We start from the raw sequence: 17,047 nt of genomic DNA on the forward strand, positions 1-17,047 counted from the left end.
TAAGAGGAACAAATATCAAACAAGACAAATCATGTGTGCCGTACACCAAGAGCAAAGAATTGTGCAAAGTCACTTGAAACACGTAAAGAGCTCAAGAAACAACCTTTATAAAAATACTACATGAAAGATTGGGAGCTTTTATAAATGCTTTATATCTTTCAATTTTTTACAAAACTATATGTATGGGCGTTTCAGCTAGGAGAAGGAATGATACATTAACCAATTTTACAAAGCATTCAATGACGATATATAATGTTTATTTCTTGCCAAATACAAACATCTAAAGCATTCTTATGTGAAAGATTAGAAACTTGTTTAAACAATGTATATCTGAGACTTAGTAATTTCTTCCATGTCTTTATTGTTAGAGAAGGAGTAGAGAAGAAAAAACTAAAACACCATGCTTTTGGCCACATTCACGATTGGCCTTGCCACTTTTTCCATGTCTTGATTGTTAGAGAAGCAAAAGATGAAAATATCATTCTTCTTTGTCACATTTATAGGAGACCTTTCCACTTTTTTTCTTCCATGAAAACCCTTACTAAGTCATATCAAACCATGGTATTAAAACCATAGAGGCTACATTCATACAACATCTTGTTGTACCCGATGCCAAAATAGCATTTTCAAACTTGCTTTATGGCATTCATATAAACAAAAGTACCCAGGCAGTTGCAAATCATCCACTTCTGTGATTCAAGATCCTGCAAAAAAATAATTTAAAAAATCCATTAAGACAAATCAGACTAAACTCAGCGCATAGTAATAATCATAATAAATCTTTTATCATATTAGAAAGATTACAAAGAAGCCCCTACCAAGTGCGTTTAATGCCCCTTTACAAAGTCATTGAATACATTCCAATCATTCTCATCTAAAGTATACTTATTGCTATTACACTCATAGGTGAGGTTTGCCAATGCAATTACGCTCTCAATATTTATCATGTCAAGGTTTGTAAGGTCCACAAAATTTGCTAAGAAAGCTTCCTTAGTTATGAAGTTTCTATTCAACGTATAGTTGGCATGATGAACAATCCAAGACCTCCAAATTTGAAAGAAAAAAGAGACTTTGCCTGCAAGATAGACTCGATCCACAAGATTCAAATGTGGAGATAAGAAGATGTCGATGTAGTCTCTAGCAATTTCAAGATAAGCTTGTGTTCCTAGCATGCTCCTCTCTTTTCTATGAATTCCATTGTTTGCCAATTCTCCCAAGCACCATTGCACTTGTCTACTGCATATTCTTTGAGCTCTAGCCCAATTTTGGCAGTCATCTCGCCTAATGTCTCCCTCCCTTAGCATATGCTTGTCGATAGAAAAAGCATCATACACAATAATGACATGATTTAAGGTGATCCAAACATTGCCAATAGCCAATTGACACTTAGGCTTGTCAAGAACATTGACTAACTTTTTTCCATTATGTACAAAATCTTGATCATGCAGCCCAAAAACTTGATTTTCTAAAACTTTTGCTGAGAGGCCATCCATCCCATTTTATCCCAAATCTACTACCTCTTTTATCTAGATAATCGGAGATCATCAATGTTCTTCGCCGACTATCACCATCAGATAATCGAAGATTATCAATGTTCTTCGCCGACTATGATTCTTGGTAAAATCTAGCATGACATTGAAAGGGTGTAGATCACAATGTATAATGCCTTCTTGGTGTACAGTTGCTAATGCATCAACCAATGCGTGTATGATGTCTAGGGTAGCTTCCACAAATGCCTTTAATCTCGTAAGCTGTACATCACTTCGTATTGGATTTGGTTCTCTCCTAGTGACTCCATTGCCTTTCAAGCATAACACTTGCTTTCTGAAAGTCCCTTTCTCAAAGGGTAGCTGCATCATCATGTCTCCAATACTCCCTCCATTGAAGTATGGAAAAATGTTAATCCAAGGTAAGCTTCTAGTAAATCCTATGCATCTGACAATCCCTGGATGTAATATTTGCATTCCATACTCTTTGTCAAATGACTTTAAGGTGTGAGGTATGTTCCCTTTGTAGCGCTTCGCCGCATAAGTAATACTTCGAGGAAAGAAAGAGATGCCATTAAAAGTGACTTTAAAGCATACTCCAAATGAGCCAGCACCAAGATTCTCACCCTCCTCTATAGCCTCATGGGGAATACCTAACAAAATTGAACAATCACCATTCCTAAATGAATGTGCTTTGTGAGAAGCATCCCTGCGACTACCCTCAATAGCTAACCATGCCTCAGAAGTTGGATCACATGAATGTTTTGATTGCTCATATCGCACTCTCTTCGAAATAGTGAAATGTGAATCTATGTCTTTTACCCTCTTGCTTCTACCCTTCTCCTCTTTCCACTTCAAATCCCAAAAACCTAATTTTTCCATGTCAATATTAGGACGCAAGTCATCTCGCAAGTCTTCTGCACATTTCTTCATATTTCCTATGATGCTATTGATCATGTGACGTACTCCACCTTCATTCATTTCACTCTTGGGCAACGTCTCTCCCATTGTGTTGGCTATGACCTCATTGTAGAAACACTCTGTCCGTATTGCATTGCTAGTTATGTCTATTATTTGCTCCTTGCTCATCTTACTTATCCCTATACAAAGATGCCGCCTAATGACTTTGAGCCAATTTGAATCTAAAATATATTCATAGATTAAATAATCAATGAACACAAAATTAATTACAATAAAGAACACAACGAACTCCATTCTTATGAAATTTGCATCCTTATACATAAGCAACTTTCAAAGACCCCATGGATAGGCTATAGAGAAACGATAGGGTTTGCAGTGGAGCGATAAAAAATAGACGATACTCAGACACAACTGAAGAACAGAACTCAGAAAACATAGTGCCTGTCGGTAATATGAAAAACTGAATACAAGAACCTCAAGCCGCCATGTCTCAAGGATCGTGGCTGAGGCTTATATGAAAGATGATTCCATGTAGAGAAACGGTAGAAAAGATAGCAGCAGAGGGAGCGAAACTCAATCCTCCGTGTAGCTCAATCATGACGAAGATGATGAAGGGCTGGAGTGTTGGGGTAAAGGGCAGTGTGCCCACCCACTTGTACAATGCCCATGTATACTCATATATATATATGATAGAGGAATAAGCTGGAGTAGCTTTTGCTCCACCACTTTTGGTGTCTCCTATCCCGTTGTGTGCTCTCCTCTCCCACAACTGGTATCAGAGCTAAGGAGAGCTTGGTGAGTGTGGCCAGCAAGGTTAGAGAGGAGCAGCCTGGTATGAAAGCGACGAGGTCGACGTCAGAGACGTAATATGGAGACTCGGCTCACTGGGAAGTGACGCTAGGAGGTGGCTTTGGTTTTGCCAGTCTCCACGACGATGGGCGCAGTGATGAGGAGCTCTTAGCTGCAGGTTGTTGGAGTTGCTGTGCGTGGAGGATAAGATCCGCTCTAACATTCGAGGGATGCCATGAGAGGTCACTACTGAGTTTGTCGATGCTGGAGCCATTTGTTATTTGGCCTACGAATCGCCACATCGGTGGGTTTGGAGCAATGGACGTTGAGGCTGAGCGTCTGAGTAGAGGCTGTGGCGCTGCTGAAGGGCTATGGAGATGGCGCTCGTGAGAGAGTAGCTGAGGGATATGGCTTGGCTGCTCGTATGGTTGACTGTTTGCGGGGCTACCAGTTTACTCATCCGTGTGTGGTGGAGGCGCAGCTGCGGACTGGTTTGTCACATTGAATAGAGGACTTGGCCGATGGAGGGTTGACTGTGTTGTGAGCTATGTCGAGTCAGCTTGCTTGCCGAGGCATGAAGAGTTGCTCACGTTGGAGGCAAACATATGCTGAAGCTTTGCTTGAAGCTACTGTGGATGGCTGAGTGCCTAGGAGCAAGAGCTGTGGGCGTTGCAATGTTGATGATGACTAGCTCTGTTGAGGATCACTCGTGGCAGTCCATTGCATGGAGGGCTGTAGGGATGCTCCATCCCGTGAGCAAAGGAAGAGCAGCCCAATGATAGCAACAACATCCATTTTGGAGAAGATGAGCTGTTGGAGAGCTTGTGGATTGCATGTTTGATGCAGTTGTATGCTTGGGAGATAGCCACTGTTGCATTTGAGGTCTTGGAGCTGAGCATTGGCTGATTTTGGCCTCTTTGCAGGACATTTTGTAGAAGTACACCTTGTGGACATTAGCTGTTGAGAAACTGATTTGAGGCTGTTGCTTAGGCACTTTGCGGGACTGGTCATATGCCATTTTGCAGTCTTGCACAAGGAGCTTTCGATCTGTACATCACTTTGGCAGTGGCATTGACACATGCTTTGACAGTGGTACATGCCTGGTTGAGATGCATTGACAGTTCGTTGGATGCATGGTTATTTGCCTATGTTGGATACATACGGTGGTACGGTGATGTATTGAGATCCTGTCAGATTAGCATCATTTGGAGCACATTTCGGGGCTGTTTTGCCAGTGCTTTTGGGCTATTTAATTGCTGATCTATGAGCATTCTTGGGGCTGATTTGGTTGGGCATTGTACTTGCCATTTTGTTGGTGTTGCAGTTGACATACGGGGTGATCTGCTGGATGTATTTTGACCATTTTTGGGGCTGTTTTTTGCCGGAGCAGATGAGTGCTGTAAAGGGCAGCAAACATTCAAGGAAGCTGCTGTTGCTGTTTTTATGACAAAACAGTCATTTTCAGGACTGAATATCTCTTTCCTGGTGCGGAATTGCACTTTGTGCCAAACTGGAAAGTTGTAGTTCACAGAATATACTACAACTTTGCTTTTGGAAGCAAGTTGATCCGGTATAAGCTGCAGGAGTTACAGCCTCTGCAAAACCACAAAAAGTTACAGTCTACTGTCTATTTGTGACCAATGTGCAGGAAGCTGTTTTTCAGGTGAGAATATCTGAGAATCCACAAGGATTTGGCTCTTGAAGTCAACTAACAAGTTGTAGATCTTTTTACCAGCTACAACTTTTCTGTTTACAGCTTTGGCATCCGGTCTTTCAGTGAAAAGATATTGCTGTTCAAAGACAGGGACAGCGTGTTACTTTGCCCAAAGTGGCTGTGAGGTATTGTTGTAGGAATTTCTCTTGCACAACAGTGAATTGGGAACTCACAGTAAATTACAGAAAGTGATTAGGATCTCACTTCAGTCCAAGGGCATTATTGGCATTTTGGCAAGTCACTTTGGCACATTTGGCAAGTGGTGAATGCTTGATTTTGTTGCCAAAGGATTGCGCGCTTGAGGTGATGCATTGGTGATGCAGTAAATGCCATTTCGATGCATTTTACTGGGCTGCATATATTCTTGTTTATGCTTCTTTATGGCTGAGTGCTTTTGAGCATTGGATCAGCCAATTTATTTGGAGACCTAATTGGTCTGGACAACACTATATTTTTTGGTCATTTGGGTTGCCTATTGCACTATACTGCTCTTTGGTTGCGACCTATTGTGCCACAGATATGGCATCTACAGCTGGTAGTGCCCTCTTTGATATTGAGAGGTTGGATGGATCAAACTTTCAGTATTGGAAAGAGCAGATTTATGATGTGTTAGTGCAGAAGAGGCAACATAAGCCCATTCAATGCAAAGGTGTCAAGCCTAATAGCATCAAACAGAGTGATTGGGATGACATGGATGAGCAAGCATGCTCTATCATTCAATCATCACTCTCGAAGTCAGTCTACTTGCAGGTACAGGATGGTGTACAGGGTGTAGATTACCATGCATATGAGTTTTATACTCGTATATGCCGGACGTATGACCATGATAGTGTTATGTTACAGCATGATGGGCTAAAATGTACTGATGGGCTGAATTACAACCTTGATATGCACTCCAAAGGTCGATCAATTGGTAGAAACAGGTCATGTTCAAGGGGGAATTCCAAGAGCAAGTCTAGCTCTCGGACTTGTGTTAGATGTTTCTATTGTGGAAAGTATGGCCACATGAAAAAGTATTGCTGGAAATGGCTGAGAAAATACAAGAAGAAGAGCAAGGTTAAGAATGACAGGAAGAAGGAGAAGAAGCATGTTGAGCTTCAAGGCGTGGATGCCAGGGTTTTCACTGATAGTAGCAGTGATGAAGGCATTCTTTTGTCTATGTCTGGCACCTCCTTCTTGGCCACTGATGTACCCATTCTCGGTGATTGGATGTTAGATCCATGTGCTTCATGTCATATGACCCCTCATAGGTCATGGTTCAGTGCATATCAGGAATGTATTGTGGAGAGTGGTTTGATGGGCATTGATCATTCTATGGATGTCTATGGTTATGGGGATATCCACCTTGTTATGCCTAGTGGCTCTATTCTTGTTCTACAGAGGGTTAGACATATACCAAGACTTGCTACGAGCAAGATCAGTACTGGACAGTTGGTTGAGGCAGGTTATCATGTCTCTTTGGGTGATCATGCATGGAAGATTGCTAGAGGCAATCTGGTTATGGCTAGGGGATCACGGGTTGGATTCTCTTATGCATTGCATGTATCAGGTGTCCAGGATAAGATGCTTATGATTAGTAAGCAGCCATCAGCTAGTTTATGGTATGCCAGACTTGGACATATGTCTACTGCAGGTATGGAAGCCCTTACAACATTGAGATACATTCCTGTTATGGATGTCTCTCAAATTTTATGTCATGATTGTGATGATGATCAGCAGTTAGGATCCTCCTTTGTGAGGAAGATAGTCAGTGAGAGGTATCTTGAGCCATTGCAGTTGGTTCATAGTGCAATTTGTGGGCCTATGCCTACCGTTTCACTGGGTGGCGCCTCTTACTTTGTGACATTTATTGATGCTGCTACAAAGTACATATGGGTATATCCGATTCGGCAGAATCATGATGTATATGATACATTTCAGTGCTTCTTGGGTAATGCTGAAAATCAGTCAGGAAAGAAGCTATTGAGCTTGATGACTGATGGTGATGCAGAGTTTACCTCTTCTAGATTTCAGCATCTATGTGATACACTTGGTATCAGGAGGGTGTTGACCACTCCTCATCTTTCTGCTCATGATGCCTTGGCAGAAGGCATAAATCGGATTCTATTGGACAAGATTGGTAGCATGCTACGGTATGCAGGTCTTACCGAACGCTATTGGGCTGAGGCATGTAAGACAGCTGCATACTTGCTTAACAGGTCACCCAGGAGATCTCTGAATGGTAGAGTGCCATTTGACTTCTTGACAGGCAGGGCACCATGTTACGAGCATTTACGTGTGTTTGGCTGCGAGGCTTATGCTCATGGTTCCCGATCGAGGAGGTGTATCTTCCTTGGATACAGTGAGTCTAGTAGGGACTACAGGTTATATGATTCTTCAACTAGAGAGTTGATACGCAGCCATAATGTCTATTTCAGAGAGGATGCTATGTTTAGACAGCCCAGGACTGTGGATAGCAGGAAAGTGGTGTTCCAGGAGGGTGTAAGTGCACTGATACCTCCGAATTCTTTGCAGGGGCAGCCCATATCCCTTGGAGTGGGAGGTTTTTCCCATGGTGAGTAGGTTATAAAGTTGGGACAACCACGATTACTTCCTGATTTTGGTCAGAGACGGTCAAATGTCTCAAGTATTCCACAGGTTTATACTCCTATGGAGATTGTTGATGCATCTTCTATGGACAGTTACAGTTTACTCCCAGGATGCGGAGTGCCTCTTGTAGAGATGAGGATGAGGCTATGCATGGTGAGGAGGATACCTTGGCTAATGATGCCCGGTATGATCCATTGGCTGGTTATGCCAGGACAGATGTGGTTTCTGCAGTTATTGACTCGGGTCATATTGTGCATGGGCAGGATATGTTTGCTTTGTAAGTGCCTCTATAGCCAGAAGCAATCCCCTCGAGCTTGGCTTCATAGGTTTGATACCGTTATGAGAGCTCAGGATGTGATGTGCAGTGAGACAGGTTATGGTCTTAGTATTCAGGAGGTTGCTATCCTTCTGAGGTTACTTGCCATATGGTTCCTTATGGACAGGGATGCTTTGCAGTGGGAGCTGCATGGTCTTGATGATGTTTGTCAGATACTTGGTTGTTTTAGTATGGAGAGGAAAAGTTACTGAGTACTCCATTGCCTGTATTGGCTCCATACTTGAAACACAGTAGGTTTGACGATCACAGATCAGTTGAGCAGCAAGTTATGGTTGATATGGCAGCCATAGTACTTCATGCATCCATGACTGTGTTGAGACTTGGTTCTCACATGTTTGCCATTGGGGCTACACTTCCAGTTCTTGCTTCCGTTGCAGTGGGAGTTGGTAGCATGATTATGGTAGATTTTGGCAGTGGGGAAGCGGTTGTGGACATCAGGTCCTTATGCTTCCAAGAGCAGCATGCAGGTGATGCAGGTTGGGTAGACCAGCAGAGGTCTATTGTAGGTTATGTGCTTATGGTCACAGGTGGTACAGAGACATTTTCTCTGCACAGTGACAGTTCGAGTGCTATGGACTTAGCACAGGAGCACATGGTGGTGAGAGTTCACTCTCCCAGTGAGATCTGGCATGAGATCTTGGTTGACAGGCATCTACAGCTTGTCATTTTCTATCCTGCAAACCTGATGTTTGCTAGCAGCTTATCCTCTATGCACTTTGCACATTGTAAAGTGCCGATGGGCATAGGATGACGGTCTAGTCATCTTGTTTTTCAGCCTATGGCTGATTGTATTGTATGTGTACTATATTCCCTTAAAGGCACACTGCCTTTAAGTGGGAGGTTGTTGGGGTAAAGGGCAGTGTGCCCACCCACTTGTACAATGCCCATGTATACTCATATATATATATGATAGAGGAATAAGCTGGAGTAGCTTTTGCTCCACCACTTTTGGTGTCTCCTATCCCGTTGTGTGCTCTCCTCTCCCACACTGGAGCTGCCCTAGGAAATGGCTGAAAACAACATGCTCTGAGGAAGGAACCTTCAGGCTATCTCGAATAGCAACATGATGAAGAAAAGGAGCAGATCTGGAGCAGCAGGTCCAGGGCTAGATCTGGAGGAGAGGAATAAAGAGACAAAGGAGTTGGGGCAGAACTGGAGCAGAGGAGTAGATCTGGAGCAGGAGGGGCTGCAGCAAAGGATGGAGGAGGTGAGGAGCAGCTACAGGTCCAGTCGTAGAGACTCAGGGGGTAGGTAGTCTTTTATAGGCCTGACCCAGGTAGTCGGCCAGCTGGTCGGTCAGTTCCTAGGTCGGTGGGCTGGCCAGTTGGTCGGCCAATTCTCGTCGGCCAGTTCTAGTCAGCCATTTTTGGCCTTTCTGGCCACTTGTTTGGCCCTACTGGCTGACCTTTTGGCTGGTCTGTTTGGTTCCTTTTGTGCCTTTGGCTGGCCTTAATGCCCCTAAAATAAGGAGCGCTGCAAGCTGGTATATTTGTCCCTAAAATTGGAGATTGTAGTTGCTTAACATAGGCATGAATCAAAGACACAAATATCATTGACTCTAGCATTGTTACCTCCGATGTATGAGCATGAATCTCGGATGTATATTTATTGGGAAGTTTACAACCTCTACACACTAGCATTTATGCAAAAATATTGTAATATTTAAGGCTGTTGCCAATGTATTGATTAGTTAGGAGGGTTAGGGATACTTTTTCCTTCTAAGGTTTTCCCCTCTAACCATAGTTAGTGCTTGACTTTAGTTTCTTGCAACTTCATGTCAAGTTTGCCTGCTCCAGCATCTCCATCTCTCACATTTCGTATTAGAACTTGCCTGTGTTGCCCTCCACTCCCCAACTCCATTCCAAGTTCGGGAGAGGACTTCTGTCATGGGGAAACTCCACCTACAGCCATAGTTGTCTTGTTTTCCTATAGCCACTACCCTGAGCTAGCAGCTTGAAGTAAGGTGCCCACAGGTTTTGAAGCTTTGGTGCAGATTTTGAAGCTCTTCTACTGTTTTCAAGGCAGACAGTACTTGTTTCAGTGCTGAAATTCCTGCACAGCCTGATCTATAGCCGCTGTTTTGATTTTGACCTGTTCTACTGTAGGTTCTGACCTGTTATGCACCTGCTCCTATGGTTTTCTGTTTTCTACAGCAGCTAGGGTTTGCACAGGCTAAAGTGCATGCACCATCTAGGTGCTGCTTGTAAGAGACATTGTCTACAGTCTTTTGCAGACCTCAGGGCCCGTGTTGCATTTTGGAGCTGACCAAGGCAGCTGCAACCTGCTGCAGGCTCATTTTGGAGCAGTCTACTCATATTGCTAGGTCCCACTCACAGAGGATTGGGTACCCCTTTCGGTCACAGACATTTGGATGCCATACAAGCTGTTTATGTGCAAGGAGTTTGAAGTAAATATTGCATTTTTTAGGAGTCTGCTCCAAATGTGTTAGAAAACTTAAAAGCCCCCGTTAATGTGTTGGAATGGTCACTTCCCCATCTGCGAGCCCCCAAATGAGGAGTGCATCAGGGGGGGTGGACCATAGGTGGAATGGCCTGCCACATGGACAGCATCTTGGCTGTCATGAGGGCAGGGGACTCATGGTGGAGAGGGGGCTGGCACATGGGCAGCACACAGGCTGCCATGTGGATAGCTGTCAAGACAGAGCCAGTGGGCTGACAGAGGCCCATCATGGCATGAATGTATAAGCTGGAACAGGCCCCTGACAGAGGCGCACAGGAGGTGGAACATAGCTGGCACATGGCAGGCCAAAAGGGCGCCTGCAGGGGGCAACAGGACCAGCCAACCAAGTCGGCCAGCAAGCCAGTCGGCCATTAGGACTGACTGGTCGATTTTTGACAGCCAGCTCCCAAGGGGGCCTATAAAAGGAGGGGCCCTCATATATCATCTATGCTTAACACCTGTAGCAGATAGAGTGCTGAAGTAAGGCATTTTGGGGATCCTCCCTAAACCCCTGAAACCTTGTTGAGAGCAATGCAGCAGCAGAGGCATTTTGGGGCTCCTCCTTAAGCCACTGAAGACCTTGTCGAGAGCAATGCAGCAGCAGGATAGAGCGTGGGGCATGCGCCTACTGTACAGGCTGCTTTGGGGGGTGCAATACAGGCTGGAGCACTCCGTGGAACTGTGTGCTGGTCTGGAACATTGCAAGGTTAGTGTAAGACCTGCAGCCGGTTTTGCAGCAGTGACAGGCCTGGGATGGAACAGGTTGGGTACAAGCAGGTCAGCAGACCTGCAGAGGAGGTGATTTTTACAGACCAGGGTCAGCCTAGATCTGTTCGGTTCAGTTTACTGACCAGGTTGGCCTGGTAAGTGTGTTGGCTACCTAGAAGAGAAGCCATAGGTGGCCGGAGTTCTATCCCATCGAAGCCCTTCACAAGAGGCATGCAGGAGCAAAACCTGGCCACCTTTCTTGTGTATACCTCAGATTTGTGCAGTCTTCCGTGGCTGTCCTTTCGTGCAGCAGTTTGCTGTGGATGTTTGCAGCTCCTTGAAGCTGTGTTGATCTCTCTCTCTGTTCTTTATAGTTTGTGGGTTCAGAATTCTTTGTGCATCTCTGTGTGTTTGGAAAGATCCATTGTGTTGGAGGTTCGAGTAATGCTGGTATTTGAAAACAGTATTCCAGAATCCTTGATGCAACCAAAATGGGCCCTAGAAGACAAACTAACTGTTCTATCTCCCCTTTAACAATTAGGAGGTAGTTCTCTGTAAAATCACCAAGTACAATTAATGCAAAACTGTCTGGAATAGCCAATAGATGTGTAGAACTCCTGAAACCACTGAATGTTGCCAAAACACAGCCAAAAGAATGGGCAGAGAATGTAGAACTTAAGATTCGACCACCAATCTTGCAGATAGACAAAGAAAAACATTTTAGAAGCATCAAATCACCATATAGCAGCTCAAGCAGAGTGGAGCAGCACTACAGGGAGCAGGAAGGAGCAGCAGAGCAGCACCAGTTGGGCCTATGACCAGAAGGTGAACTTGGCTGAGGAGCTGCAGACCTAGCTCACAGAGGGCTGCCTACCTAGGCTGTACACAGGAAGTAAGGTAGAAGGATCTAGACATAAAGTCTACATCCGCTTGAGGTGGAGCACGCGGGCTCGAGTCTAGAGATATCCGTAAGATAGTAGAAGTACCTTGTGGTAAGATCAAAGTACCACGCTGTGGTGGGACTCCAAGCCCTCATACATCATCTTTTGGCCTATGACTAGAAGGTGAACTTGGCTGAGGACCTGCAGACTTAGCTCACAGAGGGCTGCCTACCTAGGCTGTACACAGGAAGTAAGGTAGAAGGATATAGACATAAAGTCTACATCCGCTCGAGATGGATCACGCGGGCTCGAGTCTAGAGATATCTGGCACATAGTAGAAGTACCTTGTGGTAAGATCAAAGTACCACGCTCTGGTGGGACTTTGGATCCCTCTCTCTTTTGTTGTGCCCATAGTTTTGGATGGAAATATATTGTTTTGGTAGCTTCTATATCTGGCTGGTTCATTGTCTATTGATGAGCCCTACATTCTACACAAAATATTTCCAAAGAGGACTATGCAAGCTACAATGACACGAACATCAAATCAAATGACTAAGTGTCAAAGCTTGGACAGTTACATTTAATAATGTTAAGTACAACAACATCAAAAGTCGAATAAACAACCAAGTGTTGAAGCCGAAACTATCATACAACACTGATAACCTACAACGACAATGAAAGCCAAATAAATGACCATGTGTCGAAGTTTAAACATTTGTTTTATGAAATAAGCTACGACAACACTGAAAGCCGAATAAACGACCTAGTGTCGAAGCCTACTTATTTTATAAATTATATATCTAAAAACAACACCAAAAGTCTAATAAACGACAAAGTGTTGAATCCTATTACTCTTCTAAGGTTGAGAGACGACACATACAGTCAAATGATACGACCAAGTGTCGAGCTAGTTTCAAAACAATGAGAAGGAGTCCTTGTAACGACATCAAAGGTTGAATATTACAACCAAATGTCGAAATGCAGACTTACTTACTTAACCGCACATATAATCGAGTAATACGATCCAATGGGAAAAGATAAGCACCATGCAAATGCATGGCCCAAGTAATTGACTCAAATATTACATTACAAATCAGATGATCGACGTATTATGTCGAAAGGCCAAATACGACACTACGTCAATATGTAATAGTCATGTAATATCAAGAATAAAAAGGTTATGGCATTGACATACTATATGAAAAGACGACACTACATCGAACATACGTGAAGAAGAAACCCCTCCCAAAAAAAGCTTATCAACTTATCAAAAATTTGCCAACGGATGGGTTATTGAGCAGAGAAAGAAAAGCTATCATACCTTTATTTCAATTATAGTTTTGATTTTGGATTGCTAACCAGGCACAAAGCGAACAGAGAGTCTCCTTGGTGACCTGCACAAATCCAAGGGACAATTAATAGAAATCCTCTCAGTAGAAGGCAAGCTATAAACTCCAGTTAAGTCGTTCCCAAAACTGCCTTTTCGAGATGCAGTGCCTTATGAACAAACTTATTAGAGAGCTTATGTAAGGTAAAGGGGAAGGAATAAGGTAAATAAGGAATCCTAAGCTATGGATGAGCAACCCAAGCTGCGTGGAGACCGATGAAGTGCCTGTTGTTGTCGTGGTCACCACACTCGTCTTGAAGTGCTGGCGGATTGCAAAATTCTCTCTCGCCATTGTCGGAGACATTACCAAATCCTGTTGCCCCTCCCAAAATGGATTCACTACTGGAGGTAACAGCAAGCTGCAGATGCACTCACCGCACTAGTCATCGTAGCCGTAGTTGGAGAGAGTCACCAAAACCTGGTGCCTCTTCCAAAATTATCCCTCGCCCCACTGTTGGAGAGAGTCACCAAAACTTGCTGCCTCTCCCAAAATGGATTCACTACTCGAGGTAACAGTAGATGCACTCACCACACTAGTCACTGCAACCAAAGTCATAGTCCCTTCCGTCCGTGGCAACTCCGCAGTCCTGGCCATGACCAAGGCCACAATTTGTGTCACTCTTGTGGTGCTTACTAGCAGAGTGCTGACTGCCTTTGAGGTCTACTGCATTGAACGAGGTGATGGCAAAGGGGGCATTGGGGACACCATGGCTGTTGGTCAAAGGAGGGGCACTCAAACTGGGCATCTCTAACTGAGAAGAGATTCCGCCCTCTTCATTCCTCTTCTACTTCTTCTATTGTGTAGGTAGCACAATCCGAGGACCGTTTGGCACCAAAGATGAGATCGTCGCTCTGAGGCACAGGGGAACCTCGAATCCCTCTACCCAAAGAGTAGGCTATGCAACTCAAAAATCCAAAGAGTTGGCTATGCCTCCATTATCCAGCAACATCTTGCCACTCCCCTTGAGGCTTTTCAAGGTCGTTTCTAGCTCTCGGCTCATTGCCTTCCGCCTTGTCCTAATTAAAAACGTTATACTATTAAATGAGCTCTATGGCAAGTTTCCTCCATGATCTTCCCCTGTTTTTGCTTTGCAATCCCATAGCCCTGGCTTTTGTGTTGCAATCCCATACATATTAGACTTGTGTGATATTTGAAAGCCATCACTGGCGCTCAACACAGAGAGAGAGAGAGAGCAACGCACAACAAATGAGATTGTTCATACTTCGCAACTCACCTAGTTCTCCTGCTGCTGCCAGCTTGTGTAGAGTCAACAACGTTGAGACAATTGGCTTGACAACCGACAGAGAGAAATATGAAGAGCAGCCCACGGACATTCTCTCCATCTTGCAAGAGCTCACGCAATCATCCATCTCAATCCACTCAGAAATCTGAGTTGTGACTATGGATGTCTACATTGAAAACCAGAAATTTTGGGCAATGTGTTACTCGCAAATAGTGCCTTACCATTGGCTGTCCACTGGAGTAGCAAGGTTGTCTGTTTGCAGGGCATCACTACGCAACCCACTGAAGCTCTAGGAGAGCATGCAGGCTGATAGAGATCGAAGGTGCTAGAAGTAGGTAGATGACAGTTGTGGGTGGTCAGAGATCCCTATCTAGGCAACACCCTGTCTGCTAGAGGGTAGCACACTGAACACATTCTATTGTTTCAGGTTTTGTCCATATTGTTTTTAGCAATCTACAAATATATGATCAACTGTTCTACTCTAGTGTTGCACTGTTCAAAGATCTAAGTCTGTATGTATCTCTCTATGCTATACACATTAAGGAAAGAAGTGGGATTTGACTGTGTGTTTTCTGGGCATACGCTTTACAATCTTCCGCTCCAGGGAGTGTTGGCTGTAGCAAGTAGTCTTGACCTCTGTTTTCCAACTTATTACCCCCCAGATTTTTTGATTTGATAAACAAAAATCCAATCCCTCAAATTCAATTACCTAGAATGCCTACGGTAGATCAACGCTATGCCCAATCTATTTCTCATGTAGTCAAGAATATGAGAAGGGTAGAGAGCTGGACTAGAAGATCTGCTCTCTGGTCATCAAGCAAAGCCAGAAGAGTTAAACACAATAACATATTAGCATATGAAGGACCGCAAAAGCAAAACAAAGAGGGGCCAAGGCTAACACCACACGAAGTAGAAGAGACGCAACAAGATTGAACACAACACGAATTAGTAGAAGAGATGCAGCGAGGATTGAACTCTTAGCATCCCTCCTAGTAGTGAAAACATGAACACTGCGAAGAGGAGCCACCTTGTTCTTGCCGCTTTCTTTCTTATGATAATAGTTTTGCTGCGTTCTCGTCAACAAAGTCTGCAGCATGATCTCCCGTGAAGTATTCTTTCGTTCTATACTGCAACCTTTTGATTTGCAAATTGCCTGTAGAACGGAGGTAGGAGCACCTTCAAGGATCGTTGTTAGCTTGAGGACTCAAGATCGAAGACCTAACAGCTTGAGGACTCAAGAGCTAGGACCTGCATTACAGTGCACAAGCCCGAAGTGTCATTATGTGAAGAACCTGCAAGGCAAAGCATGGGACGTAGGAACTAAAGCATCTGCAATAGATGGTTGAAAATCACTTGTAGAGATCAAGAACTCGACTTTTCAGTATTGTATTGAGCTTGAAGTCGTAGTCTCATCATTTTGGGAGAGACAGCCAGTAGGTGTGCAGAGGAGCGAGAAGCCAACGAACGGAGAAGTTGGAGAGGGAGTAGGTGGAAGTGGTTGATTAGTGAAAGAGGGAAAATCCTCTTTCAAATTATGTTAGAGGAGGCTTAGCATGGCAAAGCCTTATAGGCTACAGGGAGATAAGGTTATCTTGAACCTCCTCCATAAACCAGGTTATCGTGATCCTCCATCAACTAGGCTCTCTCTTTAAAAAGCCATTTATATAAAGCTATATAAAATTAACCTTTTTATATATGCTAAGCATGCAAGGTTTAAAAACCTTGATTTTAGATTCTAGTGCACTAAAAAATACTCATGTTTTATGAATGAAAACCCATAAAAATTGCATATTTGATCTTCCAAGTCAAATCCCTATGAAACACTTACAAGAACAATTTCCATAAACCTGCAAATAGAAAATTATCAGGTGAAACCTAAAATTTTGTAGTTTCATTGTAAGGCTTTGTAGGTTTTTTGTGAACACTGGTGCAAGGCAAGTACAGGTGGCGAGCGTGAGCTGCGAGCTGATAAGAACATGCAACAAGTCACCAATCATTTGCTTCCACGATGTTGGCTAGGATTGCAAAGTGATACTTGGCACGATCACCAACATCAAAGTAGGGTTCACACACATGGAAGGCCAAACATCAACACTCCCTCATCACTCAATGGTGTACATCATACAAAAAAAGTTTCAATATACTCACAAGGCAAGGCTTTTAGGATACGTCTACTGTTGATTTTGCAAAAAAGATAGAGCACTATACTACCTTTATAACTACTACAATCTCTTCCATATACTCACCCCTACCCCAAACACCAGACACCGTAGACTCCCTCAACCCTGAAAGTCTTCATCTCGGACAAGTTCAAAGCAAAACTCATAATCCCAAAGAGGTCCTACTGGTGGCAATGGCAGATTAATCCACTCTATGCAAATATCCATGTCACATGTTGCAAACTTTTGGATAATTTTTAATAAAAAACGCCCTTCTGTATATTAACTTTTGGGTATTAAATTACTTCCTTATGTATATATAAATCTGTAAGTAATTGAATTAATAAAAACCCATCTGTTGAACTCACGTG

General features: G+C 43.6%; 1 long non-coding RNA gene across 2 annotated transcripts; it reads right to left on the minus strand.

Moving 5' to 3' along the window:
- Positions 1 to 496: 496 nt before the first annotated feature.
- On the minus strand, positions 497 to 15,770 carry LOC147889091 (uncharacterized). 2 transcript variants are annotated; one of them, XR_015542982.1, is made up of 3 exons: positions 15,545 to 15,770; positions 13,208 to 13,280; positions 497 to 704 (listed from the first exon to the last, which is right to left on the minus strand). It is a non-coding gene; the product is annotated as an uncharacterized LOC147889091 (long non-coding RNA). The 2 variants fall into 2 exon arrangements; XR_015542983.1 differs by lacking the exon at positions 15,545 to 15,770 and adding an exon at positions 15,227 to 15,300.
- Positions 15,771 to 17,047: the final 1,277 nt, after the last annotated feature.

Source organism: Dipteris shenzhenensis, chromosome 21 (assembly GCF_047967505.1).
Source record: "Dipteris shenzhenensis isolate YYH24624 ecotype China chromosome 21, Dip_SZ_1.0, whole genome shotgun sequence".
In the NCBI taxonomy this organism is placed as follows: Eukaryota; Viridiplantae; Streptophyta; class Polypodiopsida; order Gleicheniales; family Dipteridaceae; genus Dipteris; species Dipteris shenzhenensis.